We start from the raw sequence: 7878 nt of genomic DNA, 5'->3' as shown, positions 1-7878 counted from the left end.
CTTAATTAAAGACCGGCCTGCAATTAACACTTAAGCACCTTTCTAAAGTAATTTAATTACAGAGTATCTTGCAAAAAAACTTATTAACATTATAAGCCACTTTGTAAATGAGATTAATTATAGAGTAACCTACAAGTAGGTTTATAAACAACTTATTTTATAGTACCTTTACGACCAAATTAATTACAGAATATCTTGCAACTACCTCGGTAAACAACTTAACTACAGAGTATCGTGAAACTAGCTATGTAATCGACCAATTTTCTAAAATAACTTATCAAATAATTGTATATAGCTCTACAAACAACTTTTATTCTTCCGTAAATAATAATCAAATCAATTTACTTCATACATCAATAATATATCAGTCTCTATATATACATATTAGTTTTTGAAAGATGAACACAAATCCGGACCAATTATTAGTGTGATAGCACAAATATAACTTAAGAAGTAAAGCTTGAAAACTTAACCAAAAAGTAAAGTGTAGGGCATTATCACTTTGTTTATATCTCTGTGTAAAGCATCGAAAGAGGTAATTTTTATATTTTCTCTCCAGTTTGTGCTTCGAGAAACTCAAACCGTAAGCCCTTATTCTTTCCAATCTGCCAAATTTGACTGTATGGGCTCTAGAAGGAACGATTTCCATGATGAGGCTAGCCCAGGGTATCGTTTTCTTACCTTTTTATGAGCTTTTGTTCTTGAAATTTATTGAATTGTAAGTCTGAGTTTTTTAAATCTGGCATACAATTCAATAAAATAGGTAAGAAAATGATACTCTGGGCTAGTCTCATCGCGGAAATTGTTCCTTCAGGAACCTATACAGTAAAATTTGACAGATCGAAGAGAGTTACAGTTTACAATTTGAATTTCTCGAAGCACAAACTAGAGAGAAAAGATAAAAATGACCTCTTTCGATGCTTTAGATTGAGATAATACAAAGAGTGAAGATACTATGAAACTTGGCTTTCTAACATAAGTTATGGCTGTAATTTGCTTTATTACGCTCATATTATAGCTAACATTTAATCACTATGTGCACTAAAAGTAACTCTGCCATGTTTTTTAAACTCCATAAAATACTAATTGTTCCTTGAGAGTAGAGTGGGCCTAAAACTCTAACCTCATTTGGTTCTGGCCCAAAATTATAGGTCCAACACTAACCTCACTTGGTTCTGTCCAACACTCTAACCTCACATTCTTCTGGCTCGTATCTTGTTTTTTTCCTTTTTATAAAGAGTAAGTTTCGTTGTTTAGTTTTTATTTTATTTTTTACCTCATGAGAATACTCTGTGATTATGGGTCTAAATTAATAATTTTAGATTTAATTATAAATTTATTCGAAAATATTCGAATACAAACTAAAATTTTGTAAACGACAGAAAAAACTTGAAAATATAATATTTATAAATCAAACTGCATAGTAAATAAGCAAATGTAAAAATCAAATTTAACATTATCCAAAGAAATTATTTTTTATGAATTATATTTACAAAATTTTAAATGATAGTCTAAAAGGGATAAAAGTCTTATCTACATTACTCGTTCCACCAATAATTTCTAATATTTCCCTCCTATATGAGAAAAAAAATTCAAATGTTAGAATGTCAGTTCATCAATCTTCGTCAATTTAATCACATCACATCTCTGACGTAGAATATACTAACCGACGTCCAATATTATTCATCAACATAGATAGAGGCTCTCAGTAGTAGCTATAACAATTCCTTACTACCTAGATTACATTTGGTCAGGTTGAGATCAAGAGAACTATACCTAAAGAATTTGTCGAATTAAATTATTTCAGAACAAAAAAGGTTTTTGTTGGCAGCATACCTACCTCTATGGATGAAGGTGAAACATCACATATTTATATTTTTTTCAATAAATATTACAAATACCATGTGTTTTATACTATAGTTTTGCAGCTTAATCATAGACTAGTCTGTGAGTAAGCTTCCTAAAGCATCTTAATTATAGAGTAGCTTTCTAAAATAACTTAATTATAGAATAACCTACGATAAGCATTATAAGAAACTTTTCAAAGTATCTTAATTACAGAGTATTCTGTATATAGATTCTTGAAGAAACTTAATTATAGAGTAGCCAACAAGTAGCTTCCTAAAGTAGTAACTATAGAGTGATATGCAAGTAACTTTATAAGCAACTTTCTAAAAAAACATAATTATAGAGTAGCCCCTGAAGTAGTTTAATTACAGAATAACCTGCAATTAGCATTAGAAGCAACTTCTAAAGCAACTTAATCATAGAGTAACCCGCAAGTAGCCTCCTAAAGTAGTTTGACTACGGAATAACATGGAATGAGCATTATAAACAACTTTCTAAAGCATCTTAATAATATATTAGCTTTATAGTAGGTTTATATAAATAACTTTATTATATAGTAGCGTGCAATTAGTATTATACACATCTTCTAAAGCAACTCAATTACAATAGCCAGCAAGTAGCTTCCTAAGAAGCTTAATTATAGAGTAACATGCGATTAGTATTATTACCAATTTTCTAAAGTAATTTAATTACGTAGTAGCCTACAATTAGCACTATAAGCAACTTTTTGAAGCAATTTAATTATAGAGTATCTTGCAAACAACTTTTAACATTATATGTCACTTTCTAAATAATATTAATTATAGAGTAACCTGCAAGTAGCGTTATAAAAAAATTATTTTACAGTTTCTTTACGGATGACATAATTATTGAGTGTCCCGCAACTAGCTCTGTAAATAGCTTAATTACAAAGTATCCTGCAACTAGCTCTATAAATAACTTAATTACAGAGTATGTGTAACTAGTTTTGTAATCGACCATCTTTCTAAGATAATTTACCAAATAACGGTAAATAATTCTACAAACAACTTTTGTTCTTTCGTAAATAAAAATCAAATCAATATACTTCATACATCGATAATATACCAGTCTCTCTATATATACAAATTATTTTTGGAAAAGTGAACACAAAATTGGACCAATTCTTAGTGTGATAGCCCAAATATAACTTGAGAATTAAAGCCCCATGTACATAGTAAACAAAAAATTAAAAAATTAACCAAAAAAAGAGTAGAGTATCAACACCCAAATTTTTACCTCTATCTCCAGTTTGTGGTTCAAAAAACTCAAATTGTAAACCCTAATTCTCTCTGATCTGTCAAATTTGACAGTATGGGTTCCAAAGAAACGATTTCCACGATGAGGCTAGCCTAGATAGGGTATCGTTATTTACCTGTTTTATGATTTTTTTACTTGAATTTTATTAATTGTATGTCAGTTTTTTTTATGTTTGATGATTTTGTTGTTGTTGATACTGTTTTTAGAAGTGAGGATGTAGATGTGTGTTCCCCCAATGCTTGCAAGTTTTATTTTGATTTTCCTAAAAAAATTGGACGTATGGTATATGTTTTCTTTTACGACGATTGAAACATCTTTTTGTTGTTTTTAGAAATTGGGATTTTGGGGTGTTAGTGGGTGGGTTTTATTTTTAGCAATTGAAGTATTATTTTTTTGTTAATCTTAGAAGTTGAGATTTAGGTCTATGTGGTTTTCAAGCTATTGATGTTTGTTTTTGTTGTTTTTAGATCTTGGGATTAGGGTTATGTGTTTAACCATTATTGAAGCATTTTTTTTCTATTTTTAGAAGTTGGGATTTGGGGGAGGGGTCGCTTTTCCAACAATTGAAGCATTTATTTGCTGTGTTTAGAAGTTGGGTTTAGGCCAATGTATTTTTCAGTCATTGAAGGTTGTTTTTTTGTTGATTTTTTTAGAAGTTTGGATTAAGGGTATGTTCCAGCAATGAAAGCATTTTTTGTTGTTGGTTTTAGATGTTGGGATATAGGGGATGTGTTTTTTCAACAATTGAATTTCTTTTTACTATGTTTAGATTTAGTTCTATGTGTTTTTTCAGCCATTGAAGGATTTTTTTTTTTTTTATGTATTTAGAAGTTGGATTAGGAGTATGTTTCAGCCATTAAAGCATTTCTTTTTTTTGTTGTTGTTTTCAGATGTTGGAATATAAGGGTATTTGTTTTTCCAACAATTGAAACATATTTTTGCCGTTTTATGGAAGTTTGGATTTAGGGGTGTTTCTTTTCCCCAACAATTGAATAATTTTTTTTATTCTTTGTAGAAGTTAGGATATAGAAGGTGTGTTTTTACAAAAAAAAAAAGGAGAGTTTTTTTCTATTGTTTTTAAAAGTTGGGATTCATGGTGTTTCTTTTTTGCACATTCTTTCATAAAGATGTTATTTTTCTTACAGATCTTCATAAAATCACTAAAATAACCAAATATAGCTTCTATAAATTATTATTTTTTTCCTAAAAGGTTTGTTATTGGAAGGATTTATGAGCATATCTTTAATGTTTATTAAATTATTAGTCTAATTATTGGACTTCTTGAAGCATTTGTTTTTATTGTTTTACAACTTGGCATTTATGGTGTTTCTTTTTCCAGTGTTCAAAAGATATATTTAGTATCACAAATTAGATATCAAACATTTGTAAAATAACTCGAAACTGACCAAATATAACTTCTACAAACTATCCCTCCCGTACGGTTTGTAATTAGAAAAATTTGTTAGTGTTTTGAAAATGGAAGAAGATTTTTAGATGAAAAGAAGCTTTTGATCACTTCTTCAATTTTTAAATATTTCATTTTCTTTTATAAAAAGAAGACGATTTTTGTAAAACAAAGTCACCATTTCTGCACAAAGATATGCACAAATTGTATAACCTAGGGTTTTTTTTCTACTCTTGATACTTGTTTTTGAGCATATTTTTACTTCATTGAATTAAGTCTAGTTGTTGGCTTTGTCAAGAATATGATAATTTTTGGTGATTCTCTTGCTGCAAAATGCTGCTTTTAGAAGTCGAGATTGGGGATGTTTTATTTTTCCAATATATTTTTTAAAATATATCATGTTTTTTCTCACAAGATCTATCAAATATTCATAAAAATAACTAGAACTATGCAAATATTTTTAACCTTCTACAAATGGAGATGAGTTTTTAGTCAAAAAGTAGTAATTTTCAATGTTTTGTTTCAAAAGTATGAAGAAAGCACCATTCTCCTAGAACAAGTGCACCTTTTTGCGAAAATAATTGTGCAATTTGTGTTCTCTAGGTGTTTCTTGTTCTTCTCTTGAAAAAGTTATTTTCTTTGTGATTGTGATGTGTATTACTTTTGGGTTTTTTGTTATCTTTATGGAAAAGGAAAATTTTCATTGAAGGTCTTCCGAAGAGACAACTTTAGGTTAGTTTTAAACTCTATTACAAGTTTTTATATTTTTAATTTGCTATTATGGATGAGCAAGGGTTTGTGTTTTTTAATTTTATTACTCCTTGCTTGTTGGATATTCTAAAGATTCTAATTTTTCTTCTAATTTGGATTTGTAGAGCAATTTGTGAAGTATTTTGAGAAGTATGATGAGATAAGAGACTCGGTGATTGTGAAGGACTGACATATTGGTAGACCTAGAGGTTTTGAGTTTATCACTTATGTTGATCCCTCTGTCATTGACATCTTATTGCTGAAGTCATAATATCAATGACAAACAAATGAGTGGTTTAGATTCATTTTTAATGTATATATTAATTTAATATTTCACTATTGTCAAATAGGATTGGAGAAAGGAACTACTAGAAAGTTTATGTGTCTTTGTCATGAGAAAATTTTCTTTTTGTGGTAATTTCTAACGAACCATCAATTTGTGTTAAATCATAAAATTGTTTTGATAATAAGTTTGGTTGCTATCGTATATTTGTACTGTAGTTCGTAGGATTCCTAGTATAGTAAGATTTCTAGTAGAAACCAAATTGTGGGTAATGTATATTTGTAACTAAAGGTCATACTATACCTAGTGTTGTGAGGTTGTAGTGAAACCATATTCTCCGAGTCCAAGCATTTTTTTTCGTAAAAAATTGTTGTAAGGTGGCATGTATTTTGGAACTGAGACTTACTAGATTACATTTGGTTAGGTTGAGATCAAGAGAACCATTCCTAAAGGATCTACTGAACCAAAAAATTTCTAAACAAAGAAGGTTTTTGTTGGCGGCATTCCTATTGCTATGATGAAGGTGAAACATCACCTATTTTTTCTTTTTTCATGAAATATTACAATACCATGTGTTTTATATTGTAGTTTTGTGCCATGTTTTATCTAGTTTCTCATGTATTTAATTGTTGATATTTTTTTCATGGTTAGAAGAATTTAAGGTCTTTTTCTCCAAGTATAGGAAGATGAGCGATTGCTAGATCATACATGACCATGTATCTAAGCGGTATTGAGGCTTTGGATTTATTGTGTTTGATGAGGAACAAGCAGTCGATAATTTCTTGTCCCGGGGAAATGTGATTGATATGTTCGGTAACTAGGTGATTTTTATCTAATGGTTGTCCAAGATTTCAGTTGTGTTGGGATGTAACTGTCTTTAAATAGTGAATGATCAAGATTTTTCTTTGACTTATGATCGATTTTCAGTATTATTTGTTCAACTTTTCATACAATGTCTCTCACGTGTCGTACTTTAATTTTGTAAGATTCATCTAGTGTGATTCTTTCGGGGCTCAGTTGTGGTAGGCTTTTGCATAGGTAATCTTCTTGGTTAACCTGGTTCATTATTTCAGGTTGAGGTCAAGAAGGCAGAACCAAATAAACCCTCACACCCATCATCTGTACATTCATATGGTGGTGAATCTCTGGGATGTGCATCCAATGATAGTTATGATGGAGACTTTGGAAATTTCTATAACAACTTTCGCAGTGGTGAGGGGTTTTGTCCTTGATCTCTATAGGTCTTCTAGAGATATGAGTGGTACGTTCGGTAACTACAGATATCGTGGTGGTGAATTTAGTTGTAGATACAGAGAATTTAGTGCTGGTGAATTTTGTAGCTATCGAGGAAATCCCTAAGTGAGTTATCATAGTCGTTATGGCTCTTATGGCGGTGGCTATGTTGGAGGTGCTGGCAGATATAGTGGCGGTGGTTTAATGGGAAAATATGGTCGTGGAGGTTGTTATGGGGGCTATGATGGGGTAGGATCTGGTTCTGGTTATGAATCCCTACCCGAAATTTTCAGCTATTGATGTAGCCTCTTGTTGATACTACTAGTCTTCTCGCTACCTACTAGAAAAATCCCATCAAGATAGATTGAATCGACGACCTATACTTCAACTAAAGGCACAAGGTCGTAGCAAGCACAAAACAGAGGAAATGCACATGGGTCTCCTTGAAGAACGCAGTCTAGGGTAAAGAAAGAAAGGTAGAGTGGGCACACTTTTACTGTGCTTGGATTGGCATGGCTGGCCCTAGCGCTGGTTATGGTGGACCAGGAGGTCTATATGGAACTAGGACAGGCTATGGTGGCAGCGGCCACTACCACCCCTATGGAAGGTAGATTTTCTTAAGCATTTTCTAGATGTTGCATTTCGATGCTCTTTAGCTTAGATTTGAGTAGATATGGGAGCAATAACAAGGAGTCAACATCTAGAAGATTGGGAGGACCGTAGTATTTTCCTTCTTTTACCATTGTTGACCCATAGTTGAACATTTTCTCTTTTCGTAAATTATGAATTAGCTAGAACCCAACTTTGGAGTTCTTTAATGTATCTTTGGTAAGATTGGTTTCCTTGATGTCTGGTACTTAGAATCGTATAACTTATTTAGTGACTTTTTTATAAGGTAGATTCTTGAGCTTTTGGACTTCCTTCGGATTATGGTGTGTGCTTGTTAGAGATCTATGGGGCTTTCTAGGATAAAATTCCTGAGCTTTTGGCTTCCTAAATCTGCCTAGATCTCAACCTATTATGGAGCTTGTTTGGATTTGGCTTATTTTAAGTGTTGTTAAGACAAAATAGTTTTTGATCA

The 7878-nt window shown here is 31.3% G+C and overlaps 1 pseudogene; it reads left to right on the top strand.

The window, feature by feature from the left end:
- Nucleotides 1-622: 622 nt before the first annotated feature.
- LOC107006190 lies at nucleotides 623-7408 on the top strand (annotated as a pseudogene).
- The last annotated feature ends 470 nt before the right edge of the window (nucleotides 7409-7878 follow it).

Source organism: Solanum pennellii, chromosome 12, assembly GCF_001406875.1.
Source record: "Solanum pennellii chromosome 12, SPENNV200".
NCBI lineage: Eukaryota > Viridiplantae > Streptophyta > Magnoliopsida > Solanales > Solanaceae > Solanum > Solanum pennellii.
The sequence above is the reverse complement of the archived record's forward strand: the minus strand, read 5'-3'. Positions and strand labels throughout refer to the sequence as shown.